Raw genomic sequence first — 6,000 nt, 5'->3', positions numbered from 1 at the left:
TATTATTATTGTAAAAACATAATCTCAAGTCGAATCAACATAATTAAACAACAAAACATAAAACAACAAAATAAAGTAAAACACACCATGATATTGCAAATTAACAGCTTATTAAGTTAGTTTTTTGGATAATTAAGCATTAATTGCTTTACCTCAAATTAATACCAGCACATCCTGTTAGCTGCATTGTCCTCTTTTGGCATAAAATATTCAATACGCCAAATATGGTATAACCTTAAATTTTAGTTTAGTTAGTTAGTTTATTAGTTGGACATAAATAGAGGTATTGGTCCAGTAAATACAGAGACAAAATAACACTTTTACCTCCCTGCCCAAGATTGCTCAAGTCTAAATTCAACTCAGTCAAAGAGACACTGGTAAAAACTGATCATACTAATTTAAATGATATCCTGAACCTAAAAACTGATCTCAGATATAGTAGACTGCCGTCTCTTTAGTCAAATACATAAAACAAATGACATTAAAATAAAGTTTGACAACACCAAAACACACCGGTTATCTCAAAGACACACACACACATTACACATATTTCTTCTTTATCTTCTCAGCATATGGAAATATATTCAGTAATACAAAGCTCAGAGATACGGATCAGTACTGAATACTTAAAAGATTGAACACAAAAAAGTATCTGCAGATTTAAAGTTCCATCGACATCAAAAAGTTTCAATGCATGTATTAAAGACATGGTCTGTGTTTGATACATTACAGCTAATAACCATAGAGTGGAATGAACAATGGCCAAAGTCCTCAAACCTATCAGCAGACCTGCACAGACTCATTCAGCTCACACAGATCAACAGGTGACTGAACAACCATGAAATGCAAAAAGCAAGACACATAACTAAAGTCAGCATATAATGTGATCTCCTTATCATCAGCCACTGTACAGCGAGGACTTAAACAAAGGTGAACTATTCAGGAGAAGAACCAGCAGTCACACAAACTCACTATCTAAACGTTCCCGTTAGCGGAACAGACCCTTCACGTGCAGCAGGTCATTAAGTGATTTAAACTGCCATGTCATTTTCTTTGAAGACAAATTATCAAACATAGCCTAAAGTTCTTCCTGATAAGGGCACAGGAATAAATTGATATAATATATTATATATTATTATATAATATATTATATAATATATTGTTTATTTTAATTTTGTATGTACGTATGTATGTGTGTATATATAAATATATATATATAATTATTATTATTATTATTTTAAATATTATTATCTTTTTTATTATTTATTTAATTAGTTATCTTATTTATTCTTGTTTATTTGTTTTCTCTCTGTCTTTCCTCTTCCCTCTCATCTCGCGTCAGCTCTTCTTGCTTTGAGCCATCTTATATATATTTATATATATGTCGTAGCATCTGCCCCTCATCCACATACACACACACGCACACACACACACACACACACACACACACACACACACATGCACATACACTTGTGATGCCTCTGTGGAAAACGTTAATCATTTTTGTTTTTCTTTGTTGTTCTTTGCCCTGTATGTCTGCTGTCTCTACTTGTGGTCCACATGGTGTAGTGTATTTGTCTCTCATGTCACCTTGTTTGTTACATCATTTCACCAATAAAAAAAAAATTAAAAAAAGAAATTGATATAAAATGAAATACAAATACAATACGCCTTGATAAAAGGGCACATTGGACATGAAGGGGCAGTTCCTAAATCCCCCCCAGTCGCCCCCTCTGCACGTGCCAGTGGCGCTTTTTAGCCTTTTGTGGAAAATTGAGCAATAAACACCAAGACAAAAGATGAAAAAACATTACCTGCCAATTATTCTCTTTATTTTATCCTTTTTAATCATTTTTATAATTACACTGTTGTGCTTTTAACCTGTAGCACTTTGCATTTTCCATTAATGTAAAGTGCATTATAAATAAATTGCATTATTATTATTATTCATGTGTTTCCAAATGTAAAAAAAAAAAAAAAAAATCAGACTAAAAATAACACCCTATAGGCTGTATGCCTCTGCCCGTCAGCCAAGTTGCAGTTTACATCCATATCTGTCCAAACTTATGTAGCCACGACAGGAGACAGTGCTTTATATTTGGATGTTGCTTTAAGGAACCTTCTAATTCTAAGAATTGGATTCTTCACACATATCTTCAACCCGGCAGCACAGAACATCTGCACAATCACTACAGTTTCAAGGAGGGCAGTGGCACCCAAGATTAGTGTCACCAATTCAATAACTGACCAAATGTCTCCTCTTCCGTTCCTGAGTTTTGGTGCTGAATAATGGCCAGAAAAGGGTTTTTGTAAAACTTTATGAATTCACAGTGAAATTGACTTTTGACCTTTTGGATATAAAATGGCATCACTTCATAATTTCCCATTTATTAGACATTAATGTAAAATTTGTAATGATTTAGATATGATTTCTTGAGTTATACCCAAAAACAATATTCTGTGAGAGCACAGTGACCTTGACCTTACCTCCATTTTTAAACACGTCTACAAACTGTGAAGGGTGTGTTACATTTACGTTGTGAATGAATGGGGTGTGTCAAATAATAGCACTAATGGACTCAAGTTGACTGTTTGAACTACAATACAAAAGCAGAGTAAATGCAAAACTTCCTGAAAATGTTGGTAGATCGATCTAGTGAGTGAAACTTACGGTAGTTCTGAAAAGCAAGGCAGTCATTTGATTCTCATGTGGCAGATAAATCATCCACTCATCACAATTTTACTGTATTTTATATTATGTCTCAGGCCACCACCAACTGAATCCTGTCATTGAACTGATAGCGCCCTACCCTGTGGTGGGTGGGTTTCTATCTGCCTATCGTCCCGGGCCAACACCCTTCTTAGTGTCTGGGTGCAGCCTGAAGCAGATAAGACCAAAACAACTGAGTGACTAGAAGGCCTAAAGCTGTCTCTTATTATCTTATCTCAGTCAGATACACACAATCATGCACATGCATGTGCATCGTGTGTCTACTATTTTTCAACTTTTATTGAGTTTTTACAATTTTTTACAAGACCACACTAACAACCAATTAAGAAAAGGAAAAAAAAGGAAAAAAAGGGGCAAAATTAAGATACACAATCTTAAGATAATAAAACATAAATAAAAATAAATAGATAAAACAATAAAATAAAAATAAGTACATAAGAAGTCCAAGACAGGTACAATTAATCCACGCTCAATATGTTAATTCACTGTCTACAAATAGTCTTCCAGTAAACATTGCCCTGTAATGAACCCAGTCTGCCTCCACCTTCATTTCCATGCCAGTCCCCCAAGAACAGCCCATAATGATCAGTGTATGCAGATACATTTTAGCTACCCTGTAAAGAATATAGTCTTAAAAACATTCCCCATTTCTCATTTTATTTATCAATATCATTTGTTATACTATAGGATATCCTTTCAGAAGCAGCTACTTTGCCTATCTCTGTAAGCCAGTCTTGAAATACCGGGCCCTCTGCATCTTTCCACTTTCTCATGATCATCTGTTTACCAATCATTATACTTGTCTGAATCCAGCTGGCTAAGGGTTTTACAATATGGGCCATGGGTTTAGGGTTACCTAATATGTAAAGGCTGGGGCAGAACTCAAAACGTGTGTCTACTATTAACAACAACAGCAGCATATTACTATTATTATATTTATTTTTTGTTCAGCCTTTCTTCATTTTTTTCTAATGGTTCCTCTGATTGGGTATACAAATGTCTCTACCTCTGTCAGTGTATTAAAGTATTTGCCTAATGTACAGCCAGATGATTGCTAAAAACATTACACAGGTTTGTATGAAAGACTACACAGAAGGGTGTAAAATCATCTCTTTTTGACACTTCCTTTTTATTGCATTTACTTATCAAACATCAATTAACATTGCCAAAATTATACAAAAAAACAAGAACAATAAAGTATAAAAAACATCACTGTTGGGGTTTACACATAATCAGCCATTAATAGTCTTAGTTACATTTGCAAGCTTACCTCTTTATGTCGAGTTACATTCGCTCCTGGTGTCACTTCTATAAACCCTTCAATTTTTCCATTTTGTTTAAACAGTGTTTCTTGTGTTCTTAAAATATGTGTTAATTTCTCCATTGCAAAGACTTCCTCTACTATAGCCAACCATTGTCCTTGAGTAGGGGAGTCTTTTACATACCATTTTTTAGTAATTGCTTTTTTTGCCAGCAGCCAGTAGCACTTTAACCAAATACTTATCCTCTTTTAGCACCGTATCCCCTGTAAGATTCCCAAGGTGTATAGTACAGTGTAACTCCTGGGTATTTCAGACCCAAGAATCTCCTTCAGAACTTTACAGACCATAACCCAGTAGGTTTCGATCTTTGGGCAGCTCCAAAATATGTGCCCATGATCTGCATCTAAATTTCCACATAGCTGCAAACAAGGTTCTTGGAGTGATAAAAAAAAAAAAACGTGTTAAGTTTTTCCAACAAAACTCCTTCCATACCCGCGAGCTAGTGGAATTGTGTTGCACATTGCACATGTAAAACCAATCTTCATTCGGTATCTGACAGCTTAGCTTAATTTCCCATTTAGCTTTAATGTAAAGAGTTGAGCAGCCTTTAGATTCCATTAGACCCCGATAAAGTGTCGAAACTACTTTCAATTTATTTTGCTTAAATGCATCCATCACAATCTTGATCACTCTGTCCCCTTCAGTTAAACGGTGTATCTTGATCTCTTTTTCAAAGTAGGCCCTTAACTGTAAATACCTGAAAAAGTCCTGATTCTCAAGGTCAATGTAAAATCATCTTTATAAAAAAGCAGAGATGTTAGTTTGAAGGCTCATGACTAATAACTCATCATATCATAAACAGACACCTTTGTCATGTTTTGCATCAGAACTGGCAGTTGAAAATTATCAAATATTCGCCCACTTGAAAATATGCTATCATGCATAAATTGTTTTTGTATTTACCTTATAGATTCTTTAAACTGGTAATATGATTTATTCATCAATATATATCACCTAGAAGACCTGGAGTCAAATCTCCATGTCAGTTAATATATTTGGCCTGCTGTGCAAGAATGCATTTATGCAAAATACATTTATTTTATTACACATTTAAATCACAAACTTCTAAAATAGAAGAAGGAACAGAAATGCCAATGGGATTGTAATCTATTATGACATTCATGTGTATTTAGTTGATTGCAAGATAAATTACTTTGTAGTCATTTAAGACCACCATTTGAAAATTAAGACTGTTTTCAGTGCTATACTGCTTGGATTACATTCTCAAAGGATGTCCATCTAAAAAAATCACCAAAGGTTTACTAATTAAAATTTCAAACTGATCAGTGTTGATTTAACTGTTGTGGATTTGCTTTGCTTTATGACCTTTCCTTGACCTTCCATTGTGCATCATGGTGTTCTGTCATATGTTGCCTAACATTCAGTGCTTGATGTTGCGCAAATACAAGGAGTCCAAGCTGTAACTCAATTGGAACATTTTGGAAAACAGATAAGTTCGGATATTTCCAAACAAAGGTGGTCAAAGAGCATTGAACAGTAGCCCACATATATCTGGAGCTGGCGAGTCTCAGAGCACCCAGTGCAGGCCCTACACAATAAAAAATGGAAAGCCTATGTTGTAAGTAATTTGAAACTCCTATGTCTTTTGTCAGTCGAATCAGTTTCATCAGACTAAGAAAATTCCTCAGTTAAGGAACACAATGGCGTCCTGTGGTGTAAAATGTTGAGTAACAGGGCTTTGTGATGTAATAACGTGAAATACACAGGAGGGGGCGCTAAAATTCTGATGATCTAGTGAAATATTACATAATAAACCCAGCTAGACTATTACCAAAATATCCTATGCTCTTCCACTGAAGTGACCATTTCCTGTTAGTGTCATGAACCCGAAAACTAAAACATAGCCCAGTGTGAGCTTTATGAACAACCTAATGGATTCAAATATTTAAATTAAATTAATGTAAATTCAAGCTCAAGTTGCATCAA

Source organism: Centropristis striata, chromosome 6 (genome assembly GCF_030273125.1).
Source record: "Centropristis striata isolate RG_2023a ecotype Rhode Island chromosome 6, C.striata_1.0, whole genome shotgun sequence".
NCBI classification, from domain to species: domain Eukaryota; kingdom Metazoa; phylum Chordata; class Actinopteri; order Perciformes; family Serranidae; genus Centropristis; species Centropristis striata.
The sequence above is the reverse complement of the archived record's forward strand: the minus strand, read 5'-3'. Positions refer to the sequence as shown.